Here is a 9,127-nt window from a genome sequence, read left to right as displayed (position 1 = left end):
TCGGGGTTTTTTGGAGTGGGCGACCAGGTGCAGCTGGTGGTAAACGTCAAAGCCCTGTTCGTCAGGGAAAGCCCGGAGCCCCGATGTCTGTGGTGCTGTAGATGCGCTGCCAATGGCCGGTGAGGAGCAGCAAGAGCTTGACTGGCTGGCATTTTCGGTGTGGAAGTAATCGTCCGACGTTTGTGATTTTTCTTGGGTTTTTTTCCAATGGGCGCCCAGGTGCAGCTGGTGGTAAACGTCGAAGCCCTGTTCGTCAGGGAAAGCCCGGAGCCCCGATGTCTGTGGTGCTGTAGATGCACTGCCAATGGCCGGTGACGAGCAGCAAGAGCTTGACTGGCTGGCACTTTCGGTGTGGGAGCAATCGTCCGACGTTCATGATTTTTCGGGGTTTTTTTCAGTGGGCCCCCCAGGTGCAGCTGGTGGTAAACGTCAAAGCCCTGTTCGTCAGGGAATGCCCGGAGCCCCGATGTCTGTGGTGCTGTAGATGCGCTGCCAATGCCCGGGGAGGAGCAGCAAGAGCTTGACTGGCTGGCACTTTCGGTGTGGGAGCAATCGTCCAACGTTCGTGATTTTTTGGGTTTTTTTTTAGTGGGCGCCCAGGCGCAGCTGGTGGTAAACGTTCAAGCCCTGTTCGTCAGGGAAAGCCCGGAGCCCCGATGTCTGTGGTGCTGTAGATGCGCTGCCAATGGCCGGTGAGGAGCAGCAAGAGCTTGACTGGCTGGCACTTTTTGTGTGGGAGCAATCGTCCGACGTTCGTGATTTTTCGGGGTTTTTTGGAGTGGGCGACCAGGTGCAGCTGGTGGTAAAGGTCGAAGCCCTGTTCGTCAGGGAATGCCCGGAGCCCCGATGTCTGTGGTGCTGTAGATGCGCTGCCAATGGCCGGTGAGGAGCAGCAAGAGCTTGATTGGCTGGCACATTCGGTGTGGGAGCAATCGTCCGACGTTCGTGATTTTTCGGGGCTTTTTTGGAGTGGGCGCCCAGGTGCAGCTGGTGGTAAACGTCGAAGCCCTGTTCGTCAGGGAAAGCCCGGAGCCCCGATGTCTGTGGTGCTGTAGATGCGCTGCCAATGGCCGGTGAGGAGCAGCAAGAGCTTGACTGGCTGGCACTTTCGGTGTGGGAGCAATAGTCCAACGTTCGTGATTTTTCTTGGGTTTTTTTCCAATGGGCGCCCAGGTGCAGCTGGTGGTAAACGTCGAACCCCTGTTCGTCAGGGAAAGCCCGGAGCCCCGATGTCTGTGGTGCTGTAGATGCGCTGCCAATGGCCGGTGAGGAGCAGCAAGAGCTTGACTGGCTGGCACTTTGGGTGTGGGAGCAATCGTCCGACGTTCGTGAATTTTCGGGGTTTTTTTCAGTGGGCGCCCAGGTGCAGCTGGTGGTAAACGTCGAAGCCCTGTTCGTCAGGGAAAGCCCGGAGCCCCGATGTCTGTGGTGCTGTAGATGCGCTGCCAATGGCCGCTGAGGAGCAGCAGGAGCTTGACTGGCTGGCACTTTTTGTGTGGGAGCAATCGTCTGACGTTTGTGATTATTCGGGTTTTTTTGGCGTGGACTCCCAGGCGCAGGTGGTGGTAAAAGTCGAAGCCCTGTTCGTCAGGGAAAGCCCGGAACCCCGATGTCTGTGGTGCTGTAGATGTGCTGCCAATGGCCGGGGAGGAGCAGCAAGAGCTTGACTGGCTGGCACTTTCGGTGTCGGAGCAATCGTCCGACGTTCATGCTTTTTCGGGTTTTTTTTCAGTGGGGCACCCAGGTGCAGGTGGTGGTAAACGTCGAAGCCCTGTTCGTCAGGGAAAGCCCGGAGCCCCGATGTCTGTGGTGCTGTAGATGCGCTTCCAATGGCCGGTGAGGAGCAGCAAGAGGTTGACTGGCTGGCACTTTCGGTGTGGGAGCAATCGTCTGATGTTCGTGATTTTTCGGGTTTTTCTGGAGTGGGCGACCAGGTGCAGCTGGTGGTAAACGTCGAGCCCTGTTCGTCAGGGAAAGCCCGGAGCCCCGATGTCTGTGGTGCTGTAGATGCGCTGCCAATGGTCGGTGAGGAGCAGCAAGAGCTTGACTGGCTGGCAGTTTCGGTGTGGGAGCAATCGTCCGACGTTCGTGATTTTTCGGGGTTTTTTTAAGTGGGCCCCCCAGGTGCAGCTGGTTATAAACGTCAAAGCCCTGTTCGTCAGGGAAAGCCCGGAGCCCCGATGTCTGTGGTGCTGTAGATGCGCTGCCAATGGCCGGTGAGGAGCAGCAAGAGCTTGACTGGCTGGCACTTTTTGTGTGGGAGCAATCGTCCGACGTTCGTGATTTTTCGGGGTTTTTTGGAGTGGGCGACCAGGTGCAGCTGGTGGTAAAGGTCGAAGCCCTGTTCGTCAGGGAATGCCCGGAGCCCCGATGTCTGTGGTGCTGTAGATGCGCTGCCAATGGCCGGTGAGGAGCAGCAAGAGCTTGATTGGCTGGCACTTTCGGTGTGGGAGCAATCGTCCGACGTTCGTGATTTTTCTTGGGTTTTTTTCCAATGGGCGCCCAGGTGCAGCTGGTGGTAAACGTCGAAGCCCTGTTCGTCAGGGAAAGCCCGGAGCCCCGATGTCTGTGGTGCTGTAGATGTGCTGCCAATGGCTGGGGAGGAGCAGCAAGAGCTTGACTGGCTGGCACTTTCAGTGTGGGAGCAATCGTCCGACGTTCATGACTTTTCGGGGTTTTTTTAAGTGGGCCCCCCAGGTGCAGCTGGTGGTAAACGTCAAAGCCCTGTTCGTCAGGGAAAGCCCGGAGCCCCGATGACTGTGGTGCTGTAGATGCGCTGCCAATGGCCGGGGAGGAGCAGCAAGAGCTTGACTGGCTGGCACTTTCGGTGTGGGAGCAATCGTCCGACGTTCGTGATTTTTTGGGTTTTTTTGGCGTGGACTCCCAGGCGCAGGTGGTGGTAAAAGTCGAAGCCCTGTTCGTCAGGGAGAGCCCGGAACCCCGATGTATGTGGTGCTGTAGATGTGCTGCCAATGGCCGGGGAGGAGCAGCAAGAGCTTGACTGGCTGGCACTTTCGGTGTCGGAGCAATCGTCCGACGTTCATGCTTTTTCGGGTTTTTTTTCAGTGGGGCCCCCAGGTGCAGGTGGTGGTAAACGTCAAAGCCCTGTTCGTCAGGGAAAGCCCGGAGCCCCGATGACTGTGGTGCTGTAGATGCGCTGCCAATGCCCGGGGAGGAGCAGCAAGAGCTTGACTGGCTGCCACTTTCGGTGTGGGAGCAATCCTCCGACGTTCGTGATTTTTCCGGGCTTTTTTTGATTGGGCGCCCAGGTGCAGCTGGTGGTAAACGTCGAAGCCCTGTTCGTCAGGGAAAGCCCGGAGCCCCGATGTCTGTGGTGCTGTAGATGCGCTGCCAATGGCCGGTGAGGAGCAGCAAGAGCTTGACTGGCTGGCACTTTTTGTGTGGGAGCAATCGTCCGACTTTCGTGATTTTTCGGGGTTTTTTGGAGTGGGCGACCAGGTGCAGCTGGTGGTAAACGTCAAAGCCCTGTTCGTCAGGGAAAGCCCGGAGCCCCGATGTCTGTGGTGCTGTAGATGCGCTGCCAATGGCCGGTGAGGAGCAGCAAGAGCTTGACTGGCTGGCATTTTCGGTGTGGAAGTAATCGTCCGACGTTTGTGATTTTTCTTGGGTTTTTTTCCAATGGGCGCCCAGGTGCAGCTGGTGGTAAACGTCGAAGCCCTGTTCGTCAGGGAAAGCCCGGAGCCCCGATGTCTGTGGTGCTGTAGATGCACTGCCAATGGCCGGTGACGAGCAGCAAGAGCTTGACTGGCTGGCACTTTCGGTGTGGGAGCAATCGTCCGACGTTCATGATTTTTCGGGGTTTTTTTCAGTGGGCCCCCCAGGTGCAGCTGGTGGTAAACGTCAAAGCCCTGTTCGTCAGGGAATGCCCGGAGCCCCGATGTCTGTGGTGCTGTAGATGCGCTGCCAATGCCCGGGGAGGAGCAGCAAGAGCTTGACTGGCTGGCACTTTCGGTGTGGGAGCAATCGTCCAACGTTCGTGATTTTTTGGGTTTTTTTTTAGTGGGCGCCCAGGCGCAGCTGGTGGTAAACGTTCAAGCCCTGTTCGTCAGGGAAAGCCCGGAGCCCCGATGTCTGTGGTGCTGTAGATGCGCTGCCAATGGCCGGTGAGGAGCAGCAAGAGCTTGACTGGCTGGCACTTTTTGTGTGGGAGCAATCGTCCGACGTTCGTGATTTTTCGGGGTTTTTTGGAGTGGGCGACCAGGTGCAGCTGGTGGTAAAGGTCGAAGCCCTGTTCGTCAGGGAAAGCCCGGAGCCCCGATGTCTGTGGTGCTGTAGATGCGCTGCCAATGGCCGGTGAGGAGCAGAAAGAGCTTGACTGGCTGGCACTTTCGGTGTGGGAGCAATCGTCCAACGTTCATGATTTTTCGGGGTTTTTTTCAGTGGGCCCCCCAGGTGCAGCTGGTGGTAAACGTCGAAGCCCTGTTCGTCAGGGAAAGCCCGGAGCCCCGATGTCTGTGGTGCTGTAGATGCGCTGACAATGGCCGGTGATGAGGAACAAGAGCTTGACTGGCTGGCACTTTCGGTGTGGGAGCAATCCTCCAACGTTCGTGATTTTTCCGGGCTTTTTTTGATTGGGCGCCCAGGTGCAGCTGGTGGTAAACGTCGAAGCCCTGTTCGTCAGGGAAAGCCCGGAGCCCCGATGTCTGTGGTGCTGTAGATGCGCTGACAATGGCCGGTGATGAGGAGCAAGAGCTTGAGTTGCTGGCACTTTCGGTGTGGGAGCAATCGTCCGACGTTCGTGATTTTTTGGGTTTTTTTTTAGTGGGCGCCCAGGCGCAGGTGGTGGTAAACGTCAAAGCCCTGTTCGTCAGGGAAAGCCCGGAGCCCCGATGTCTGTGGTGCTGTAGATGCGCTGCCAATGGCCGGTGAGGAGCAGCAAGAGCTTGACTGGCTGGCACTTTCGGTGTGGGAGCAATCGTCCAACGTTCGTGATTTTTCTTGGGTTTTTTTCCAATGTTGGCAGAGGTGCAGGTGGTGGTAAAGGTCGAAGCCCTGTTCGTCAGGGAAAGCCCGGAACCCCGATGTCTGTGGTGCTGTAGATGCGCTGCCAATGGCCGGTGAGGAGTAGCAAGAGCTTGATTGGCTGGCACATTCGGTGTGGGAGCAATCGTCCGACATTCGTGATTTTTCGGGGCTTTTTTGGAGTGGGCGCCCAGGTGCAGCTGGTGGTAAACGTCGAAGCCCTGTTCGTCAGGGAAAGCCCGGAGCCCCGATGTCTGTGGTGCTGTAGATGCGCTGCCAATGGCCGGTGAGGAGCAGCAAGAGGTTGACTGGCTGGCACTTTCGGTGTGGGAGCAATCGTCTGACGTTCGTGATTTTTCGGGTTTTTCTGGAGTGGGCGACCAGGTGCAGCTGGTGGTAAACGTCGAAGCCCTGTTCGTCAGGGAAAGCCCGGAGCCCCGATGTCTGTGGTGCTGTAGATGCGCTGCCAATGGCCGGTGAGGAGCCGCAAGAGCTTGACTGGCTGGCACTTTCGGTGTCGGAGCAATCGTCCGACGTTCGTGATTTTTCGGGGTTTTTTTAAGTGGGCCCCCCAGGTGCAGCTGGTTATAAACGTCAAAGCCCTGTTCGTCAGGGAAAGCCCGGAGCCCCGATGTCTGTGGTGCTGTAGATGCGCTGCCAATGGCCGGTGAGGAGCAGCAAGAGCTTGATTGGCTGGCACTTTCGGTGTGGGAGCAATCGTCCGACGTTCGTTATTTTTTGGGTTTTTTTGGCGTGGACTCCCAGGCGCAGGTGGTGGTAAAAGTCGAAGCCCTGTTCGTCAGGGAAAGCCCGGAACCCCGATGTATGTGGTGCTGTAGATGTGCTGCCAATGGCCGGGGAGGAGCAGCAAGAGCTTGACTGGCTGGCACTTTCGGTGTCGGAGCAATCGTCCGACGTTCATGATTTTTCGGGGTTTTTTGGAGTGGGCGACCAGGTGCAGCTGGTGGTAAAGGTCGAAGCCCTGTTCGTCAGGGAATGCCTGGAGCCCCGATGTCTGTGGTGCTGTAGATGCGCTGCCAATGGCCGGGGAGGAGCAGCAAGAGCTTGACTGGCTGGCACTTTCGGTGTCGGAGCAATCGTCTGACGTTCGTGATTTTTCGGGTTTTTCTGGAGTGGGCGACCAGGTGCAGCTGGTGGTAAACGTCGAAGCCCTGTTCGTCAGGGAAAGCCCGGAGCCCCGATGTCTGTGGTGCTGTAGATGTGCTGCCAATGGCCGGTGAGGAGCAGCAAGAGCTTGACTGGCTGGCACTTTCAGTGTGGGAGCAATCGTCCGACGTTCATGATTTTTCGGGGTTTTTTTAAGTGGGCCCCCCAGGTGCAGCTGGTGGTAAACGTCAAAGCCCTGTTCGTCAGGGAAAGCCCGGAGCCCCGATGACTGTGGTGCTGTAGATGCGCTGCCAATGGCCGGGGAGGAGCAGCAAGAGCTTGACTGGCTGCCACTTTCGGTGTGGGAGCAATCCTCCGACGTTCGTGATTTTTCCGGGCTTTTTTTGATTGGGCGTTCAGGTGCAGCTGGTGGTAAACGTCGAAGCCCTGTTCGTCAGGGAAAGCCCGGAGCCCCGATGTCTGTGGTGCTGTAGATGCGCTGCCAATGGCCGGTGAGGAGCAGCAAGAGCTTGACTGGCTGGCACTTTTTGTGTGGGAGCAATCGTCCGCCGTTCGTGATTTTTCGGGGTTTTTTGGAGTGGGCGACCAGGTGCAGCTGGTGGTAAAGGTCGAAGCCCTGTTCGTCAGGGAAAGCCCGGAGCCCCGATGTCTGTGGTGCTGTAGATGCGCTGCCAATGGCCGGTGAGGAGCAGCAAGAGCTTGACTGGCTGGCATTTTCGGTGTGGAAGCAATCGTCCGACGTTTGTGATTTTTCTTGGGTTTTTTTCCAATGGGCGCCCAGGTGCAGCTGGTGGTAAACGTCGAAGCCCTGTTCGTCAGGGAAAGCCCGGAGCCCCGATGTCTGTGGTGCTGTAGATGCGCTGCCAATGGCCGGTGACGAGCAGAAAGAGCTTGACTGGCTGGCACTTTCGGTGTGGGAGCAATCGTCCAAAGTCCATGATTTTTCGGGGTTTTTTCAGTGGGCCCCCCAGGTGCAGCTGGTGGTAAACGTCAAAGCCCTGTTCGTCAGGGAATGCCCGGAGCCCCGATGTCTGTGGTGCTGTAGATGCGCTGCCAATGGCCGGTGCGGAGCAGCAAGAGCTGGAGTTGCTGGCACTTTCGGTGTGGGAGCAATCGTCCTACGTTCATGATTTTTCGGGGTTTTTTTCAGTTGGCTCCCCAGGTGCAGCTGGTGGTAAACGTCAAAGCCCTGTTCGTTAGGGAAAGCCCGGAGCCCCGATGTCTGTGGTGCTGTAGATGTGCTGCCAATGGCCGGGGAGGAGCAGCAGGAGCTTGACTGGCTGGCACTTTCGGTGTCGGAGCAATCGTCCGACGTTCGTGAATTTTCGGGGTTTTTTTCAGTGGGCGCCCAGGTGCAGCTGGTGGTAAACGTCGAAGCCCTGTTCGTCAGGGAAAGCCCGGAGCCCCGATGTCTGTGGTGCTGTAGATGCGCTGCCAATGGCCGGTGAGGAGCAGCAGGAGCTTGACTGGCTGGCACTTTTTGTGTGGGAGCAATCGTCTGACGTTTGTGATTATTCGGGTTTTTTTGGCGTGGACTCCCAGGCGCAGGTGGTGGTAAAAGTCGAAGCCCTGTTCGTCAGGGAAAGCCCGGAACCCCGATGTATGTGGTGCTGTAGATGTGCTGCCAATGGCCGGGGAGGAGCAGCAAGAGCTTGACTGGCTGGCACTTTCGGTGTCGGAGCAATCGTCCGACGTTCATGCTTTTTCGGGTTTTTTTTCAGTGGGGCCCCCAGGTGCAGGTGGTGGTAAACGTCGAAGCCCTGTTCGTCAGGGAAAGCCCGGAGCCCCGATGTCTGTGGTGCTGTAGATGCGCTGCCAATGGCCGGTGAGGAGCAGCAAGAGGTTGACTGGCTGGCACTTTCGGTGTGGGAGCAATCGCCTGACGTTCGTGATTTTTCGGGTTTTTCTGGAGTGGGCGACCAGGTGCAGCTGGTGGTAAACGTCGAAGCCCTGTTCGTCAGGGAAAGCCCGGAGCCCCAATGTCTGTGGTGCTGTAGATGCGCTGCCAATGGCCGGTGAGGAGCAGCAAGAGCTTGACTGGCTGGCACTTTTTGTGTGGGAGCAATCGTCCGACGTTCGTGATTTTTCGGGGTTTTTTGGAGTGGGCGACCAGGTGCAGCTGGTGGTAAAGGTCGAAGCCCTGTTCGTCAGGGAATGCCCGGAGCCCCGATGTCTGTGGTGCTGTAGATGCGCTGCCAATGGCCGGTGAGGAGCAGCAAGAGCTTGATTGGCTGGCACTTTCGGTGTGGGAGCAATAGTCCAACGTTCGTGATTTTTCTTGGGTTTTTTTCCAATGGGCGCCCAGGTGCAGCTGGTGGTAAACGTCGAAGCCCTGTTCGTCAGGGAAAGCCCGGAGCCCCGATGTCTGTGGTGCTGTAGATGTGCTGCCAATGGCTGGGGAGGAGCAGCAAGAGCTTGACTGGCTGGCACTTTCAGTGTGGGAGCAATCGTCCGACGTTCATGATTTTTCGGGGTTTTTTTAAGTGGGCCCCCCAGGTGCAGCTGGTGGTAAACGTCAAAGCCCTGTTCGTCAGGGAAAGCCCGGAGCCCCGATGACTGTGGTGCTGTAGATGCGCTGCCAATGGCCGGGGAGGAGCAGCAAGAGCTTGACTGGCTGGCACTTTCGGTGTGGGAGCAATCGTCCGACGTTCGTGATTTTTTGGGTTTTTTTGGCGTGGACTCCCAGGCGCAGGTGGTGGTAAAAGTCGAAGCCCTGTTCGTCAGGGAAAGCCCGGAACCCCGATGTCTGTGGTGCTGTAGATGTGCTGCCAATGGCCGGGGAGGAGCAGCAAGAGCTTGACTGGCTGGCACTTTCGGTGTCGGAGCAATCGTCCGACGTTCATGATTTTTCGGGGTTTTTTGGAGTGGGCGACCAGGTGCAGCTGGTGGTAAAGGTCGAAGCCCTGTTCGTCAGGGAATGCCTGGAGCCCCGATGTCTGTGGTGCTGTAGATGCGCTGCCAATGGCCGGGGAGGAGCAGCAAGAGCTTGACTGGCTGGCACTTTCGGTGTCGGAGC

The sequence above is a fragment of the Chlamydotis macqueenii genome, chromosome W (assembly GCF_036417535.1).
Source record: "Chlamydotis macqueenii isolate bChlMac1 chromosome W, bChlMac1.mat, whole genome shotgun sequence".
NCBI lineage: Eukaryota > Metazoa > Chordata > Aves > Otidiformes > Otididae > Chlamydotis > Chlamydotis macqueenii.
The sequence above is the reverse complement of the archived record's forward strand: the minus strand, read 5'-3'. Positions refer to the sequence as shown.